Consider the following 21,606-nt stretch of genomic DNA (forward strand, 5'->3'; position numbering starts at 1 on the left):
CCCCTCCGGGGGAGCAAGGGGGCGAGCAGGGCGGCGAATACGCTGCTGGAGACGGTGACTCTCTGTGTTTTGTGCGTGTTTGGGGGGGCGAATGGGGGGATTTTTGTGTTTGTTTGTTTGTTGCTGCTCGTTTTTAATCCTCTTAGCCTGTGTGGATCACAGGATCTGCACGGCCCCGAGCGCTAGAAAGGGATTGCTGCCGAGCTCCCGGGGACGGAGCGGGGATACAGGCATCGCCCACCCGTGCCCGCGGGCTGGGGGCACGCGCGCCCCCGCGCCGAACACGCACACGCGGGGGGGGGTGTGTGACGTCACCCCGCAGCGGGTCGGGGGGCGCCTCCCTCCCGGGGGCGCCAGGGCGTAGCGGAGGGTTAGCGGGGCCGGGGCCGGGCGGAGGGGCTTGGTGGTGCTACCCACCACCAAACTTGGGGTGGAGCGCTCTCGACTTCTTGTCCCGATTTAGGCCCAGCCGGGGGAAGGCTGGGGATTGCCGGATCGAGGAGAGGCGTCGAGGGGGTTGTGGCAGTGCTGTGTTTGCTCGTGCGGCCACGGGTGCGCGCGGCGGCTCCCGGTTTTCTCTCTGAGGAAGGATCATATTTCCTGCCCGGCTTGGAGGCGCCGTGGAGCTGAAAAGAAGTCCTTGCTTTCCTTACCCTGTCCCATCACTCCCCTGTAAAGAGGGAACAGCACACACAGAGCACGGGTGGAAACAGGATTTCGATGAGAAGTCTTTTGGGAAAAAAACTCACTGTTGGCACGTAGGCATCTTCAGAAGCCCAGAGCACATTCCCTCCGTGCCATGGTTCCTTCTGCGCAGAAGGGGAGTGAGGTGTCAGGATGTGCTTGGTGAAAGTGCTGGTCAGCCAGTGTGGCGGCAAGAGCCCATCAGGATGGATGCCTCACAAGTCAGCAGGCAGACGACCACCTGCAAGAAATGGCAGGTGGGTGCAGGTTTTGCGAGGCTGGTGGTTCCCATCTGGAACTTCACACGTATTTACTGCAACCAGACTTCTCAGTCCAGCTGTGGAGAAATTATGATTCCAGCTATGGTGATCCAGCAAAGTTTGTTGCAGATCATAGCTACGTTTCTGCAGAGGAGAGGGATTTGGACACTTTCTTTCATATCATGCTATTTTACATCTGCTGTAAGGTAGGGCTGCCAACATGAAGTCTGTTTTTGACAAAATTGAAGATAAACTTTGCTCTCTCCCTATTTGATAAATCACTGTGTTCTTTTGACACTGCCAGTTACACCATGAACAATGGTCACCCGAATAATCTTACACTTAAGGGAGTATTAGTCCTTTTGAAATAGTGTCTTTCAAAATGCCAAATGACTGTATAAAAATCACTTTGTATGAAAAAGTAAACGTGAAGCTGGATGGATGGCTTTTTATCTTGTCAGAAAGAACTGTTCAATAAAATGCTGTTTTCGACAAACAGCACCAAAACTGTAAAATAACAAAAATAAAAATGCTAGTTTATTGAAATAAATGTGGTTAAAGAAATCAAAAATTAAATCCTCACTTTTCCTCCCTGGACTCAACTGACTGCCAGGCTGTATGTGCTTTGAAATGGCCACACTAAATAGGTATTTCAGGTTTTAATGTAATATCCCAACAGTTTTTATCAGTATACTTAGCTGTTTTAATGCTCTTCATGCTGTGATCCTTGCGTGACATTGAAGAATGGAGCAATAAACCAATGCATTTTATATTTTTCTTGTGGTATCACAGTATGGATGTGAGTTTGGGGACTACATTTAGCTTTCTATTATCCTTAAGCCATAAGCAGGTTGTGTAGCTCTTCCTTCTGTTCAGCTAGCATCACAGTTTGGATCAGGAATGAATGGATTTCATTTTATGTTGATGTTAAAAACAGATGCAATAAATTTGATATATAAGATGTCCAGGTTTTGTACTGATGCTAAATAATAATAAACAGAAGAAATGAAACTGAGATTGTGAAGTGAAAAACAAACAAAAAAAAAATATGGTGTATTTACTCTTGTTTAAGTGTATATCATCACTTGTTAACATCAGTATAAACTTAAGATTGTAGTGCAGTTGTACACATACATACATATATATATATGTGGTTTGGTAGCACAGCTATAATGTTCCTTATTTGTTATCAGAGGAAATAACACATGAAGAAGCATAATTCATCCATTATAAACTACTCGATAAAGTAGATGTTTTTTTCCAAAATACGTGAAAATTTCAAAGACAGTGTTCTACACTAGTGGTCTATTTTTGCCAAGATTGCATCTGTATGTTACTCTAAGGTTAGTACAGTGCTGAACTGGAAAAACATTTACACATTTTATCAACTTCAAAGTGTTTTCTGTAAAACACTGAACAATCTGTGTTTAATTACCACAGAAGTGGTAATTAAATTAGATTTGAAAGATATGAATCATTTATTTATTTGCTTATTTAAGTTGGAAGGACAAAGGGTTTTATATGTCACTTGAAATTGAGTATCACATGCTCCATAGATTTATAGAATATCCTGAGTTGGAAGGGATCATCGAGGATCATCGAGTCCAACTCCAGACCCCACACAAGTCCACCCATGCAAGTCTACACAAAAAATTCAGATCGTATGACTAAGAGCATAGTCTAAACTCTTGTTAAACTCCAACAGGCTTGATGCCGTGGCTATATCCCTGGGGAGCCTGTTCCAGTGTGCGACCACTGTTTTGGTGAAGAACCTCTTCCTGATATCCAATCTGAACCTTCCCTGTCACAGCTTGACACCATTCCTGCTGGTCCTGTCACTGGTCACTAAAGAGAATAGATCGATGCTTGCCTCTCTGCTCCCCCTCATGAGGAAGCTGTAGACTGCGATGAGGTCTCCCCACAGCTTCCTCTTTTCCAGGTTGAACAGACCAAGTGACCTCAGCTGCTCCTCATATCTCTTCCCCTCATGGCCCATCACCATCTTTGTAGCCCTTGTCTTGACACTCTCCTACAGTTTCATGTCCTTTTTGTACTGTGGTGCCCAGAACTGCACACAGTACTCGAGGCTGCACCAATGCAGAGTAGAGTGGGACAATCACCTTCCTTGACCAACTAGCAACACCGTGCTTGATCCACCCCAGGATACGGTTGGCCCTCCTGGCTGCCAGGACACAGTACTGGCTCATATTCAACTTGCTATCAGACAAAACCCCCAGATCCCTCTCTGTGGGGCTGCTCCCCAGCTTCTGGTCCCCCAGTCTGTATGTATAGCCAGGGTTGCCCCATCCCAGGTGCAGGACCTAGCACCTGCTCTTGTTAAACTTCATGTGGTTGGTGATTGCCTAGCTCTCCAATCTGTCCAGATCTCTCTGCAAGACCTTTTCACCCTGAACAGAGCCAACAACTCCTCCCAGTTTAGCATCTTCAGCAAATTTGCTCAAAACACCTTCTAGTCCTACATCCAAATCATTTCCGAAAACATTGAAAAGAACTGCCCCTAAAACGTAGCCCTGGGGGACCCTACTAGTGACTGGCCGCCAGCGTGATGTAATCCCATTTTGAGGCATACCCATCAACCAATTGTTCACCTATCGTATGATGTTTTTATCTAGCTGTATGCTGAACACCGTCCCACTGTCACTGCCCAGCTCCCTCAGAGTTTTTATGAAAGATACATTTTTGACTTATCATTCAAGGTCAGTTGTGTAAATCATGTTTTCCCTGTTCATCAGCTACTTTCATAATCCTCACTGAGGCTATGTACCGGCAGTGCAAGTTTTTTATAAAGTATAGAACAAAAGTGAGGTTTTATCCGGATACCTATCTCAGACCATACTCTGAGTGATAGCTGCCATAATTTTTCCAGTACAGTTAGAGGACCATCTGTATTGCCTCATGTCTCAGTCTCATGCTATTCACATATTAAATAGTACTCTATTAATAGTGTGCAGTACTATTTTCCTCTTGGCTTTTCTGTGTTGGATTATTGCTTGTACCCTGGTAAAAGGCATCCCACTAAGCTCCTTAGCACAGTAGGAAATTCCATTAGCAACTGGAAGCAATGGACATCAGTTTACTACACTGCAAGATCAAGAAATGAAGGGAGTACACAACCAGAAAGGATGCTCTCTAATTGCCTCTTCCATTTTTTCACTCCATGCATTATTACAGTTATTTATGATTTATATATGACAAGCTGTAGGCTGAATTCTAACGGATGATTTGTCACAAAACTGTATTGATGCATGGCTTACAAAACAACTACAAGAAACATTCCTGAGTTGCCACACTCATATTTGAAAATTCTCATCAGAGAGAATTTTCTGGCCAGAGTCATGGGGAGCTCCTATTATTAAGGATAGTTTAACAGTACTGGACAACTAAACACATGTTGTATATATGAAAAAAAATATTCAGCTAATACTATTTGAATAAACACGTTTAAAATGCTGATTTAATACCTCAGCAGACATTCTCAGTACTTGTCTTTATCTTGTAAACATTTGTGATTCACATAACATAGTTTGAGACAGAGGTAGGAAGAAGAAAGTGGTTTTAGTTTAAATTTTTTTATGATAATTTTTGCCACGCTCACTATTTTCCTGCTGCCTTAATGAGATGAGGCTTTATGTATTTGCATGATCTGTCTGGCATTCCAAACAACTTCTGTATGTGCCAGCATCTTTTATCTCCATTTCAGAGAAGGATTCTTGTCTTATACCTTACAGGTTTAAAATCCTGTTCAGAATTTTCTTCTGTGGAAACTGGGGTTTGCTAGCAGAAAAGATCCACTTTACTGCCCCATCATCCCAAAAGGGAGGCAGTTAAAAGTCAGATCCTTACCCAGTCAGGATGGCTAGCCATCAAGTTGGTTTGTACACTGGTCCCAGACTCTTCATTCTGCTGGTCGCTGCCAGTTGCTACAGACCCATGCCATGAAGTTAGCAGTGAGGGGAGTCTGAAAAGGGTGGTGCAACTAGGGGATGCAGCACACAAGTACAAAGGAAGCTTTGTGCTTCAATAATAATAATAATAATGGACCAAAAGGGATAGAAAACTAGAAATTAATCAAAGAGTACATGAAAATCTGTAGGGACTTGGAGATGATGAAGCAGGATCAGCTTTATCAGAGTGCAGTAGAGTATGTGCCACAAACTGAAAATAAACAGCAGCATATGTAGGGAAAGCTGTAAATAAGATTTGTAGATAGCGGAGACAGCTTTGTCTTCTACTTCTAGAGTATTTAGGGTATCTCAGATGTAGTGAGAACTCTGCTAACAGTTTAAAAAGATTATACTCAGAATACAGAACACAATCTGGTGCTATTTTTCTTAAAAATTCATGCATATGTGTATAATGAATGTATGCACACAGGTGCAGAAGGTCTGTGTCAAGATTTGTTTCCACTTTGAATACAGTACAGTAGATGGATTTTTTCTTTTCTTTGTTTCCTTCTGGTTTCAAAAAGCAGCCTTCATGGGAAGAAGGTACCTGTACATTTTAATGACAGCAACAGAAAACTATGACTACAATATCATGAATATTTTCTAATACCAAAAGAGGAAAATTAGATTCAATAAAAATAATTAAAGAAAAAAAAAAAAAAGACAGCTTGCCAGTTCACGCCTTTTACGATGATCAGAGGTACCATACATTAATTAATGTTTGATTATTTTATGTTTGCTTTCATGATCTATGGAAATAAAATGCACCATTTTGTACCCATAGATCAGAAGTCATGGTGTTCAGAACACCACTTGGTGTTCAGTAAGTGATTGAATTCACATATTTTAAAACTCAGGAATAAGAGGAAGATTGTAATTCAATAACTGATTCACACAATTAAAAGATTTTGTTTATCTTTTATTTGACTACTGACTTCTACTTCCTAAGGAGACACTATTTAGTTTAAGTAGCCTCTTTTATTTAAAAGTTTTGGAAAAATACCTTGTAGAAAACAGACTGTCTCAAAAACTAGCAACAAGATGGAAGCCTCATAAACCTGAACATTCCCTCTTGCTAAATATTAAAGAGATTCAGATCACACCATCATATACAGCAATGCTGTGCTGTCTGGCAGCAGAGCAGGGGGTAGAAGGAGGAGTAGGAGCAGTCTTTGTTTATTTCCCAACCCTGGTCCTTTTGCTTCTTGAATTTAAGATTGTTGTGGAATTAGTCTGCCCAGTCATCTGAGAGAAGGAGTGTTTCTTCATTCTTCTCATGTTAACTCCTTTCCTCTAGTAAATCAAGAGTCGTAGCACTGGAAGGAAAGTGCAAGACACAGCCTATCATAGGAGCAGTGCTGCATTATGGAATGTTAAAAGAATGAGAGAACTTGAAAGAAGAATGTAAAAGAAAATTATTCTCAGCACGTCTCTTCATACAGTTACTTACAATTAATATTTTAAAGTCATTATTGCTGTGGGCCTATTAATATTTCAACAACAATATGCTAAATTTCTAGTACCAAAACAAGATATTTTTTTTCTGACATATTCCCTCTTATGCACTGTCTTGGGTTTGAATCTACCTCAAGACAGCTAAGTTCAAACTTTTTCTGGTGAACCTGATCAATTCACAGATTCAGTTTAAGTCAGTTTTTCCCCCAACAAAACTCCCATTAACTTCAGAGGAGGCATTTCCTAAAACAAATATATACATATATACATACATATATATATATATATATATATGTAAATAAAATTGATTTGATTAGCAGTGTTTGACTAGGAAGAGTTTCAGCCCAGCTGTTAGTGGTCAAATGTCTACATTGCAAAAATGGTGTCTGATTTGATAATTATGTTCAAGTAACAGACTAACAGAACCACAGAATTGCAGGATGCTTGAGGCTGGTTGGAAGGGACATCTGGATGTCATCTCATCCAACACCTCTGCTCCAGCAGATTCAAGACCAGGTTGCCCTAAGCATCATGTCCAACCTTTCCTTAAACACCCCCAAGGATGGTGACTCCACCACCTCCCTGGGCAACATGTTCCAATGCCTGACTACTCTTTCTGAGAAGAAATGTCTCCTAATTTCCAACCTGAACGTCCCCGGGCACAACTTGAGGCCATTCCCTCTAGTCTTATCACTGGTTACCTGCAAAAAGAGGCCCAGCTTTCACAACTTCCTTTCAGGTAGGAGACTCCACAACTTCTCTGAGCAACCTGTGACAGTGCTCCATCACCCACACTTAAAGAGGGGCTTCCTGATGTTTGGATAGAACCTCTTATGTTCCAGTTTGTGCCCATTGCCTCTTGTCCTGGCATTGCACACAACTATTCCATTCCATTCCATTCCATTCCATTCCATTCCATTCCATTCCATTCCATTCCATTCCATTCCAATCTACTCTACTCTACTCTACTCTACTCTACTCTACTCTACTCTACTCTACTCTACTCTACTCTACTCTACTCTATTCCACTCCACTCCACTCCACTCCACTCCACTCCACTCCACTCCACTCCACTCCACTCCACTCCACTCCACTCCACTCTGTCAAGGACTTCATAGAAAATTAAATTATTTTCTCATTTCTAAACATGTTTCCTCCAGAAATAGCTCTAAGGTTTTTAGCAGGTCAATCTAGACAAAACATCCTGAGGTCTTTATTTACTATAAGTGCTATTAATCCAACATTCTTTATGAGCAATATGTTCATCTTATTTTCAATCTAAAACATAAAACATTGTGAATTCTATACATTTTGATATCAAAAAGAACATTTCTACAGTACGACTAGGACTGACCTCCATAAACTGAATTTCAATGAAACAGAAGTATGTTTTACTTATAACAACTCTGTATATAACACCGTTATATTATTTCAGTTTATGTTTTATTCTATCCCATCCATTAATCATTGAATGCATGCCCACTGAACATTTACTCTGTTACAGAATGTAGCATACAAGTTATGAACTATCACATCCTTTTAAGGAAGACTATATTTTGAGCAGAACAAGAGGTGTTAAAACCACATTATCCAAACTAATCTGCTCACCACACAACATTCTGTAATCATTCTCATTCTCAACAATTCAATTAAAACAGAAATTAGGATAACAAAAGTAATCTATATTTTAGCCAAAGAAGTTATTCATGAAAAAGGAATGGGAAGATTAAATCTGTTGTATTGAATCCAGATTATTAGCAAGCTAAGGTGCCAAGTCCTTTGTTTTTTAGTGTTGAAGTGCACTTTTCCACATTAAATTATCCCTGTGAGAAAAATAACGTTAGTCACATATTTAAAATAAGAACACTTATTTTTCAACAAAGGAAATAACTTTTTAAAGTTCTAACGATGACAATTCCTACATGGTAAACTTCAGTGGATTTTTTTTTGTTTTGTTTTGTTTTTTTTTTTTTTGTTCATTTTTTGGATGCAAATATAGTTCAATGAGCTTCATGTAATCTTTTTATATATTGTCCTGACCTAGCACAAACATGAACTGGTAAAAATCAAACACACAACCTAAGAATTTGCTGGTATTTTCTTGGATGGTTCCCCCACTAAAATAGCAAAAATTCCTTTTACCCTGGCATAAATGACACAAATGGTGTAATAAATTTCAACTACAGTGTTTATGGAGTGCTAGAAACATGATACTTGTTTTTAATCTCAGATAAATTCTGGATTTTCAAAATGCAGTTATGATCAAAAAATAGACAAAAAAAAAAAAAAAAAAAAAAAAAGGGCATGTTTCCCTCTTCCAATTTACTTTCACTTACTTTCACTTCCCTCCTCTTGGTTTGGGCCCACAAACTCATCTTTGGTTCATCAACAATTTTCAGATAGCTTTCTTTTCTCCTGGTGAAGTCACCAGTCTCTTTTCATTCTCTTACAAACACTGACATACAATGTCTTTCAAGAATTACCTACTTCTTATATACTCTAATATATCCTTTCTCTTTGTCAAATGACTATGCTTTCTTATCCTTCTTAGATATTTCCTTTCTCAAATTCCATATTTTCTGTTCTATTCCAAGACTCTGGTTTACCTTTCCATTTTCACACCTCCAGATTTACCTCATTCTCTATTCACCAAAACAGCTCTGCCATCATCCTTACCGCCTCCTGAATCCTTCCAAATTTCATCGCAGAAGTACAATTGTGCTTATATGCTTAATGGGGGAAAGGAGGTAAGTTTACCTAAGCTTTTTTTTTTTTTTTTTTTTTTTTTGACGTCATAAACAGGTCAGCACACTATCGCTCAGCACACTGACGATGCTGTAGAAAACAAAATATCATTCAGAAGTGGGAGGTACTGAGGAAGGGAGCAATTCTGAACACAAAATCTGCCTCTGCATATTTCTCCTTGGTATGGCATTCAGTGGCTAAATGGTTGTTTGCTATGTGTTGTCTCAAACCTCCCGATCTAGATCCAACTCATTTTGGTGCTACAAGGAGATACTGGTCTCAGAAGGAGATCCCATATACCTAATATTTAGAAGATATTTTTCTTCAAGAATTTCAGGAGAAGGAAAATAAGGTTCACAGAATCACAGAATTGTCTAGGTTGGAAGAGACCTCAAGATCATTGAGTCCAACCTCGGACCTAACACTAACAAGTCCTCCACTAAACCATATTGATAAGTTCAACATCTAAACATCTTTTAAAGACCTCCAGGGATGGTGACTCCACCACTCTCCTGGGCAGCCCATTCCAATGCCTAACAACCCTCCTGGTAAAGAAGTTCTTCCTAATATCCAACCTAAACCTCCCCTGGCACAACTTTAACCCCTTACCCCTTGTCCTGTCACCAGGCACATGGGAGAATAGACCAACCATCACTTCGGTACAGCCTCCTTTAAGGTACCTGGAGAGAGTGATAAGGTCACCCCTGAGCCTAGTCTTCTCCAGGCTGAACAAACCCAACTCCCTCAGCCACTCCTCGTAAGACTTGTTCTTCAGAATCCTCACCAGCTTCGTTGCCCTTCTCTGGACCCCTTCTTGCTCGAGCACCTCGATATCCTTCTGGTAGCGAGGGGCCCAAAACTGAACACAGTACTCAAGGTGCGGCCTCACCAGAGCCGAGTACAGGGGGACAATCACTTCCCTAAACCTGCTGGTCACACTGCTTTCTATACAAGCCAGGATGCTGTTGGCCGTCTTGGCCACCTGAGCATACTGCTGCCTCATATTCAGCCGACTATCAACCAATACTCCCAGGTCCTTCTCTGCCAGGCAGCTCTCTAACCACTCCTCTCCCAGCCTGTAGCTCTGCTTGGGGTTGTTGTGCCCCAGGTGCAGGACCCCGCACTTGGCCTTTTTGAACTTCATACAGTTGACCTCAGCCCATCGGTGCAGCCTATCCAGATCCTCCTGCCGAGCCTTCCTACCCTCGAGCAGATTGACACACGCACCTAGCTTGGTGTCATCTGCAAACTTACTGAGGGTGCACTCAATCCCTTATCCAGATCATCAATAAAGATATTAAAGAGGACTGGCCCCACTACCGAGCCCTGGGGAACACCACTAGTGACTGGCCTCCAACTGGATTTGATTCCATTCACCACAACTCTTTGGGCCCGGCGATCCAGCCAGTTTTTAACCCAATAAAGCGTATGCCAGTCCAAGCCATGAGCAGCCAGGTTCTTGAGGAGAATGCTGTGGGAAACACTGTCAGAAGCTTTACTGAAGTCAAGGTAGACCACATACAAAGCCTTTCCCTCATCCACTAGGCGCGTCACTTTGTCTTAGAAGATCAGGTTCATCCAGTGGGACCTGCCTTTCATAAACCCATGCTGATTTGGCCTGATCACGTGGTTACCCTGCAAGTGCCGTGTGATGACACTCAAGATAATCTGCTCCATGAGCTTCCCTGGCACTGAGGTCAAACTGACAGGCCTATAGTTCCCCGGGTCTTCCCTCTGGCCCTTCCTGTAGATGGGTGTCACGTTTGCTAGCCGCTAGCTGACTGGGACCTTCCCTGATAGCCAGGACTGTTGATAAATAATGGAAAGCAGCTTGGTCAGCTCCTCCGCCAGTTCTCTCAGTAACCTCAGGTGGATCCTATCTGGCCCCATTGACTTTCGTACATTCAAGAAAGCCCCATCGACATCATAGAAAGCCCCAAGAAGCCTCATCCAAGAAATCCCTAAGAAGCCCCATCAGCTTGTGTACATTTATCTTATCTGTTTCTCATCACAATAAATAGATCAGAGATCATAGAATCATAGAATCATAGAATATCCTGAGTTGGAAGGGACCCTTAAGGATCATCAAGTCCAACTCTTGACACCGCACAGGTCTACCCAAAAGTTCAGACCATGTGCCTAAGTGCACAGTCCAATCGCTTCTTAAATTCAGACAGGCTCGGTGCAGTGACCACTTCCCTGGGGAGCCTGATCCAGTGTGCAACCACCCTCTCTGTGAAGAACCCCCTCCTGATGTCAAGCCTAAATTTCCCCTGCCTCAGCTTAATCCCGTTCCCGCGGGTCCTGTCACTGGTGTTAATGGAGAAAACGTCTCCTGCCTCTCGACACCCCCTTACGAGGAAGTTGTAGACTGTGATGAGGTCTCCCCTCAGCCTCCTCTTCTCCAGGCTGAACAGGCCCAGTGACCTCAGCCGTTCTTCGTACGTCTTCCCCTCCAGGCCTTTCACCATCTTCGTAGTTCTCCTCTGGACACTCTCCAACAGTTTCATGTCCTTTTTATACTGTGGTGCCCAGAACTGCACACAGTACTCGAGGTGAGGCCACACCAGCACAGAGTAGAGCGAGACAATCACCTCCCTTGACCTACTAGCGATGCCGTGCTTGATGCACCCCAGGACACGGTTGGCCCTCCTGGCTGCCAGGGCACACTGCTGGCTCATATTCAGCTTGCTGTCTACCACGAGCCCTAGATCCCTCTCTTCTAGGCTGCTCTCCAGCATCTCATCGCCCAGTCTGTACGTGCAGCCAGGGTTTCCCCGTCCCAGGTGCAGGACCCGGCACTTGCTCTTATTGAACTTCATGCGGTTGGTGATCGCCCAGCTCTCCAACCTATCCAGATCCCTCTGCAAGGCCTTTCCACCCTCATTCGAGTCCACAACTCCTCCAAGTTTGGTGTCATCAGCAAACTTGCTCAAAATACCTTCTATTCCTACATCCAGATCGTTAATAAAAATATTGAAAAGTACCGGCCCTAAAATGGAGCCTTGAGGGACCCCACTGGTGACCGCCCACCAGCCTGATGCAGCCCCATTTACCATAACCCTTTGGGCCCTGCCCGTTAGCCAATTGCTCACCCATCGTATGATGTTTTTATTTAGCTGTATGGTGGACATTTTGTCCAGTAGGATCCTATGGGAAACCGTGTCAAAAGCCTTGCTGAAGCCCAAAAAAATCACATCAGCTGGTTTCCCTTGGTCCACCATACGGGTGATCTTATCATAAAAGGAAATCAGGTTAGTTAGGCAGGACCTACCCTTCACAAACCCATGCTGGCTGGGACCAATGACTGCTTTGTCTCCCAGTTGTGCCTCAATAAGTTCGAGAACCATCTTCTCCATGATTTTACCAGGCACTGACGTGAGACTGACAGGCCTGTAATTGCTAGGGTCTTCCTTCTGACCCTTCTTGAAAATCGGCACAACATTTGCCATCTTTCAGTCTACCGGGACCTCTCCAAATTCCCAGGATCGTTGAAAAATAATTGAGAGAGGTTCTGCGATGACGTCCGCCAGCTCTTTCAGCACCCAGGGATGAATCCCATCCGGACCCATGGACTTGTAGGGATCCAGGTGGAGTAGCAAATCCCGCACATGTTCAGGGTCGGTTGGGAGTTTGTCATCCCCACCGTCCCGGCCCTCCAGCTCAGGGCACCCTGGGTCCCGAAGCCCATCATCAGCATTGAAGACAGAGGCAAAGAAGGCGTTAAGCGTCTCTGCTTTGCCTATGTCATTGTCTGTGAGGACACCTTCCCTATCAAGGAGCAGCCCTATGTATTCTTTAGTTCTCCTTTTTCCATTCACATATCTAAAAAAACCCTTTTTATTTTCTCTCACAGACACAGCCAGCTTCAACTCTAGGTGTGCTTTGGCCACATGAATTTTCTCCCTACAAACACGAACAGCATCCCTGTATTCTTTCCATGACACCTGGCGCTCCTTCCAGTAGCAAAACACTCTCTGTTTCCACCTAATCTCCATTAGAATGTTCCTGGTCAGCCACGCCAGCCTCCTGCCCCGCCTGCCTCACTTGCGATATTTAGGAATTGCCTGATCTTGTGCTTCTAGGAGGCATCGCTTCAAGAATGACCAGCACTGGTGGACATCAACGCCTTCAAGAGCAGTTTCCCAGGGGACCTTGCTGACTAGTTCCCTGAGCAGCCTGAAGTCCACTTTCCCCATATCTAGGGATGAGGTTTTGGTGGCACTTCTCCTTCTGTCACCGTAAATTTTGAACTCAACCACTTCATGGTCGCTATGACCAAGGCGGCCACCAATCACCACATCTCCCACCAGACCCTCTCTGTTTTCTAGCAACAGGTCTAGGAGGGCTCCTTTCCTAGTTGGCACCATTAGCACCTGCACCAAGATAATAAGTAGAACTATTGCCACAAAGGGAAATTTCAAATATTGTTTGCCTTTACTACAATTGTATGACTCAGTAAGTCACTGAGTAAGAAAACTTGTCTATGATCCTGCTATGTATTTTTCAGTGTTGTTAGACAAATTTGTCTGACTTGTGAGGATGCTTTACTTTTTTTTTTCACCTTGTATTTGATTTATCTTTAAACACACATTTGTCTGTGCCTAGTTTATGTAATGATTCAGGCTGGTCTGTATCAATGACCTATGCTTTTCTTTATTTACTGCTTGGAGAAATTCATTTGCAAGGGGAACTGCAAGACAGAAAGCTTCCACTAATGTTAAGAGAGGGCTCTTGAGAGCTGACATCCTAAGCTACAATATTATTTGTGTAGTTAGCAAAAATATATACTTAAATAAAGAGCTGAGCATACACTCTTGTACCTCTCTATGCAATTTTTGTATTTAGTATTATATCAATTATCTATGCAATAAATATCAAATAGGTTATATAGACAAAGGCTCACACCAATTGCCTGTACACAGCATAACTCTAAGCATACTTTTAGCATTTGCACTGCATTCAGTGAGGTGAGTCTTTTTTTTTTTTTTTTTTTCAATGATGCATTTGGATAAGCATTTGCAGGAGCAGAGAAATAAAAAGTGTAGTTACATTTCCCTCTAAAGGCTTATCTGGTCTGCTGAAAATATTTTAAAGGCCCTATGACAAATATATGTCAACATAAGAGATTAAAATATTCCAAAGACATTCTGACAAACTGCTGTTACCAAGTGGAAAGCATTTAAAGAAATACTAGGAGATGTACCTCAAAGCTCAGTCCTATAACCTTAGGAGTTTCCACCCCTCATTCCACTAATAGTAGTAGTAGTAGTAGTAGTAGTAATAGTAATAGTAATGATAATGGTAATAATAAATAACATGTACAAAAGTGATACACAGTGCAATTGCTCACCACCCACTGACTGATGCCCAGACTATCCCCAAGGATCTTGTCCCCCCACCCTGGCCAGCCACCCCATATAATTATTCTGCATGACATCAGGTGGTATGGAACTTTGGCCAGTTCGGGTCAGCTGTCTTAGGTCTGTCCCCTCCAATCTCTTGCTGCACCTTCAACCTGCCCACTGGTAGGACAGAGCAAGAAGCTGGAAAGTCCTCATCTTAGAGTTAGCATTGCTCTGTGACAATTAAAACAGTGTGTTATCAACATTATGTTCATCCTAAATCCAAAACACAGCACCATAGCAGCTACTAAGGGGACAATTAACTTTACCCTAGTCAAAAACAGGACAGGACAATATATTATATATTACTTATAATATGTTTTTATATATGTTATGCTATAATGATCTAATATATAACTTGAATACTAAGTTGGTTATTTAAGACATTTATGAGCAACTTTGTCATTATGTGAACCATACCACTGTGCAATTATGAGAGTAAGTATTGTGTGACATCACATGAGGAAACAAGAAATATCTTTAAGACTTCAACACTGATACGTTCTCAAAGCTTTTTAGATATTCTTGCCCTATAAGAATCTTGAAACTGAGCATAGGCCTCTTCTGATTTACAGAATCACCTCAAATCCTTGAAGAAGTTCTTGAATGGAAGTGAGGTGGAGTATCTTAATGGCACTAATTTACCTTCTTTAACTCTCTTAATTATCTCATATGTGTCTAAAGTAAATGAAATGATTAAGGGTTAACAGCTTCTATTAGAGGGAAGGTTCTGACTATGTTTTCAAACAAACCTCTTTGAAGAATATAACCTAAATTTTTAATGTTTTCAGAATCTAAAACAGAAGTTACTTTTGTGTTATTATTATTTTAGAGAATCATAGAATGATTCGAGTTGTCAGCGATCTTAAAGATCATCTAGTTCAAACCATCATGCCAGGAGGAGGGGCACATTCCACTAGACCAGGTTGCTCAAAGCCCCATCCAACCTGGCCTTGAACACTCCCCAGGGTGGGGCATCCACAGCTTCTCTGGGCAACCTGTTCCAGCACCTTACTGCTCTTGTTGTACAGAATTTCTTCCTAACATGTAATCTAACTTTCCCCTCTTCTATTTTAAATTCATTACCCTTTGTCGTATCACTACACTCCCCAATAAATAGTCCCTCTTCAGCTTTCCTGTAGACCCCTTTAAGTACTGGATGGTCTCCCTGGAGCTTTCTCTTCTCCATGTTGAACAACACCAACTCCCTCAGCCTGTCTTCATAGGAGACGTGTTCCAGCCCTCTGATTATCCTCATGGCCCGCCTCTGGTCTCACTCCAACAGCTTCTTGTCCTTGCTATGTTGGGGACCCCACAGCTGAATGCAGTACTTCAGGTTGAGTCTAACAAGAGTGGATTAGAGAAGAATCACCTCCCTTGACCTGCTCATTATGTTTCATTTGATGCAGCCCAGGATATGACCGGCTTTCTGGGTTGCAAGTGTACACTGACATCTCATGTTGACCTCATCATAAGACAGAACCGACAGGTTCTTCTCTTTAAGGCTTCTCCCAATGAATTTTCTGCCCAGCCTGTACTTGTGTTTGGGATTGCCCTGCCCCAGATGCAGGACCTTGCTGTTTTTTTGATGTTTGCACAGGCCTACCTGTCAAGCCTGTCAAAGTCCGTCTGGCCGGCATCTCTTCCCTTCAACATGTCAAACACACCACACAGCTTGTTGTTATGCATTAGAAATGAGTTGGAGGGGGTGGATTAAGGGTCTGGCCTCCAGCACTCATAACTATGCAAATTCTTAATTGATAACAGTTCTACATTCTAGTGTATTTCATGATTTAGTTTACCTGTAAAGCCATCTGGTAACATCTAGCAGTAATATTTACAGTTATTATTCAAACAGATTTATTAATGTAGAATGCTTCAGAAATGAGGCATAGATCTGAAACTTCCACAGTTAGTCACCTTTACACTTTTGTTTTTCCTTTCTACCTGAGGTAATCAGTAGACATCCATTTTCTAGATTCTCTCTCATATTAATATCTTATAATGATATAGTGCAATGTGTGTGCAAGTTCCAGTTAATATTTTTAATAATATTATTCTTATTGAGCAAAATCTTAGTAGTACAATACTTACTGTTTCAGCTAAAGTTGTCAATAAATGTCTGTAGTACTACTACTGAGTAGTCTAAACAATAGCATTCTATTGCACCTTTTGTTTTCCTATTTGTTGGCACAGATCTACACTATGTAGTTGAAAAGCATGAAAATTAATAATGCAGATTTTGTAACAATGAATCTATCTGAATTGCATCAAGAAAAGTCAGATATTTTCGTATGTCAAAGCTTCCAGAAACAGAACATTTCAGTTCTTCTTAGAATCTTAAGTGCACCCCAGAAATTTGGCTTCTCCATTGACATAGAAGTATTCTAAGGAACATTATGATATAGGTGACTCTGCTTGAGTTCTAGATAACTGTTTGAGCATGTGATTAGTTAAGCTAACCTCCAGAGGTCTCTTCCAACCTCATACATTCTGTGATTCTCTGACAAGTAGAGGTTCCCTAAAGATAGTGCAGGAACAGTGAGTTTAAATTCCTATGCAATCACTACTGACTGCTTCATGATAGAAACAGCAGGCTAAGAACAAAAAATCATTTAGATTTTGAACATAGTTTATTTGTATGTCTTTGTGCCCATTCTACAGTCACTGTTTACAAATACATCAGGAAGCAAATTTACCTGAAGGCTTGGAAGTCAAGATTGGATAATATTGTAAAGAAATTCTGAAACAAATAAATTCTGAAAATTGAAAATACTTATGCAACTCACATAGAATAACTACAAACTCAAAATAAGCTGAACAACCATATTCTACTGCAATAGTCTATTCATACAGTAGTAAGTTTTCAAGTAAGTCCAGGGGAGCTGTTCTTTTAAAGTGACTGTGGGCAATATACTACTTATTTTCAAGACTGGATTTATTCTGTAAGGTAGTATTCTGATGTGAGTAGTGCCAATTTTGTGACACCTAGCAATAAGACAGAACTCCTTCCAAATCAACTCTTTCTGAAAATATGTGAAAATTTGTAGAAATTTTTAATATACTGCAGAACTACATAAAGAACTACTGTCCACATACCTTTACCTACAATGTTTAGTTGCTAAATGTTTTTACCGTACCTAACATGGCTTTTCTAGATGTACAGGTAACTTTATATTTTCCATAATTATTCCATAAATAATATGTGAAATAACTACTTCAAGACAATAAAAATCCACTACAGATAAATCAGAGAAGAGTAAGAAGTGTGAGACTCTGCAACACCCTTTTGTAGAAAAGTAAAGGTGTTGCATGCCAGGATGACTGCAGTTCTTTGGTGTCTGGATGATTTTTCTCCAGTGATGTCTTTTGCTTGAAGAAAGAGAGCCATTGTGCTACCAGAGGCACCTCTGGCAGCACAATGGCTACTGAGGGCAGCAGAAGAAAACTGACAGAATAAAAGCTGCCCTGACAAAGTCTGGACTCTGACATTTATTGTTTGACTAGCTGTAGAGACTGATACAAAGGAAACTTGGGGTTATTATTTGTTCATCTCTTCTTGAACAAGGAATTTTATTTTGTGCAATTCTCTTATTTCCAAAAATATAGTTAACACAGGGTCATCACAAAAGTATATGCCTCTATAGATAACTGTCTTTTGACCTTGATTACAGGGAAGGAAAACAAGTTGGTTGCTTTAATTGCAAAACAATAACTTAATGGTAGGAAAGTTCCATGTGGATTTTTTTCTTAAGATTGAAACTGGGGAATGAGGGTGGAATTTATTCAGGTTCTGTCTCTCTAACCAAAGAAAACAATACTTGTATAACAAGACAGGGAAAAGAAAGATTACACTATAAGAAAAAGAGATATTCATGGGTCACAGATCTTTTCACAGGTCTTAGGAGAAAGAAGAAGGAGAAAGCATAATATCCTTCATAGCCTTGAACAGAAACCATGGTGCTGATCATCCTGCAGCACAGCTATTTAGTGTTGACATTTACTCTCTTTGTTCAAGAAACAGGTGTCTGTGTGAAGGACCTAATCAGACTCCAGTCATCCTGAGGAAGTATGTTGACAACTACGTCAAATAACCGTTTTGAGAATCTATTTTTTTTTTTCCCATTTATTTATTTATTTATTTATTTTCCTTCAAAGTGTGGATTACTGTCGTCTTTGGAGTTATGTAGTGGAATGTATTTAAGTAACATCAGCCATATTGTAACATTTATCTGTAAACCAGCAACAACTGCTGACTGGGATATCAGTAACAAGAAAGAATTCTCTTTCAGGCTGGAATAAGTAGCAGTATCAAGCAAGGACCAGAATCATCAGTTTAAGGCCATCCAGATTTCTGTGAAATACCATCAGATTGGCAGAATTGAAACAGAAAAACTTAAGATATGTTGAGGTGGAAACCCAGGGTCAGAACTGACTCTCCTGGACAGTCTGTAAACCAAGAGCAGGGAACATCTTGTAATTTTGTGTAGTTAAGTTTGTTATAGCTAGTTGGTGTGCCAGTATAGATATGACATCCAGTTTTTCTATAGTTTTGTCAGTATTTTAAGATATGCCTACAAAACAAATTGAAGTGTGATTCTTGCATGTGCTAGCTTCATCCTAGCAGTATATCAGCAAAGAAATCACAGCTGTATGGTTTGTACGCTTCATAGCAGCAAGGTTGAGCAACTTGAAAACAGCTTTGATTGCACATGGGGGTAACCAGGTAAGAACTGTTAATACAAATTAAAAGACAGCCTTCATTTAAAGAGCTAAATGAATAGACAGAGCAGCCAAATTCCACACCAATGGAAATTATGACCATATTAAAATTCAAAACAAGTAAACTTTACAATAGTTTAAATATATAATAAGATTAACGAAATGATAATGAAAAAGAAAAAAAAAAGGAAAAAAAAAACAAACAGAAAAAAGACATAAAATAAATCATAAGTGGGAATGAATGGTCGGTTTTTTCATGTTGGGAAAATTGGTTCATCTGCATCCACCCATTTTCCAAAGTTTAATATACAGAGGAAAAGTTTTCCCATTTATTCTTGCAAGCAACTTTAAAATTCATGGCAATATTTGAAATGCAAGCTTGTATTACAATAAATAATGTACAAAATTCTTATTTAATTTGCAGTCATCACTGACTGCCACACATATTTGGAGCTATATTAATTACATTTTTATTAAATAAACAAACTGTACTGTGTAGTAGCTTTTTAATTTCTTTTATATGTTCTAAATTACAGTTATATGTGATCATAAAATAACATGATACAAAGTTTTTTTGAAATATGTTTCTTAGATATAAGTCAGGTTTTTATTTCTGCTCTTTAAAATTATCCTGAAATGCTGCATGCACTCAAAGTTTATGTTCCTTCCTAAATCCAGCTGTAGTCAAAAGAAGCACTAAGAATTTACAGTCTTAAAAACAGCATGGTCCACCACATGGACCAAAATTCCAAGAACTGGAGTATTTGTGGACTTGGAATATTTGTGGGTTTAAAAAGTTTTCTTTCTTGTGATTTTTGTACAGTAAAGAAAATTAAAAGTACGTCTTCCTTATCCATAGGTAGATATACATGTATGTCTACCATGTCTACCATATGTCTACCATGTCTAACAAAATCTTTGTTGCAAAAGAAAGTTATGCCTGAATGGAAAGTTATTTTTCCATTCATACTTTAATGGTGTATTTTTAGGTTTAATCTTCTCCAAACATTTTTTTGTCATAAAAAATGTTGTATTTACAAATCACTTTTAACTTATTTCAAACTATAGGATCTTTCTTACTATCCAGGGAAAAATAAATAAGTAAATAAATAAATACAGCTGCAAAGGTCTTCCATTCTTTAAATGAAATGAAAGTTAAAATCATTTCCATTTTATTATGAAGAATTACCCACCAGAAGTTTTTTTGTTATATTACACATTGCTAGCTGTACATACATAATGAAATAGATATTCCCTGTATTTATTTATTATAATAAAAAGATCAGTTTCAAGAACAGGAAAAAAGTTTAGAACTCTAAAATTCTTGACTTAAGAATAAGCTTTTAAAAAATTACATTATATTTAATAACCTTTTCTTCAAACTACCTGAAGTGAAAGGAAGACTTTTTTTTTTTTTTTTTTTTTACTTTTTATTGTATGCAATTTTAAAATAATCTTGAATAAATAATTATGTGATCACTTAAGAGACTTTAACTGGAAAGACTACCTTACTTTTTTGTTTGTTTGTTTGTGTTGTTTTTTTGTTTGTTTGTTTTGTAAATAACAGAACTTATTGCCTTGCAGTATTGTGAGAATGTCACTCAACTAGTTCCCTCATCAGTGCAGAAAAAAAAAAAAAAAGTTAGTAAAATAACTCATAAATAAAGCAAAACAAAAGGGAAACATGAATAAATAATAATATTAAAATTAAAAACAAGCAAACAAACATCAAAAAGGAGAAAGAAAAACCCATTAACAAGACAAGCATGAAGTCATCTTGTTACTTTTACCTTCTGAACTAAAATCTTTTAACTTAACTAAACCTTTTAACTTTAAACTTTTAACTTAACTAATTTGTGCCCATATACCTAAAAACACTGTATGTTTCAGATACTGCATTACTTCCATCTGTCTAAATAACAATAAAATTTACATGACCAGCCTGGTGGCCTTCCGTAATGGAGTGACTCCAGCTGACAAGGGAAGAACAACCAATGTCATCTACCTGGATTTCTTTAAGGACTTCCAAAGCGTTCCACACAACATCCATCTCTCCAAATTGGAGAGAGATAGATTTGATATGTGGACCAATCAGTGGATAAGAAATCGGCTTGAAGGTCACGCTCAAAGAGAGGTGATCAACTGCTCTATGTCCAGGTGGAGGACGGTGATGAATGGTCTGTCCTGGGATTGGTACATTTTAATATCTTTATCAACGTACATAGATAATGGGATCGAGTGCACCCTCAGCAAGTTTGCAGACAACACAAAACTGGGTGGTGTAGTTGATACAACAGAAGGAAGGGATGCCATCCAAAGGGACCAGGACAAGCGTGAGAAGTGGGTGCATGAGAACCTAATGAGGTTCAA

The sequence above is a fragment of the Aythya marila genome (genome assembly GCF_965140915.1).
Source record: "Aythya marila genome assembly, chromosome: Z".
Taxonomy (NCBI): domain Eukaryota; kingdom Metazoa; phylum Chordata; class Aves; order Anseriformes; family Anatidae; genus Aythya; species Aythya marila.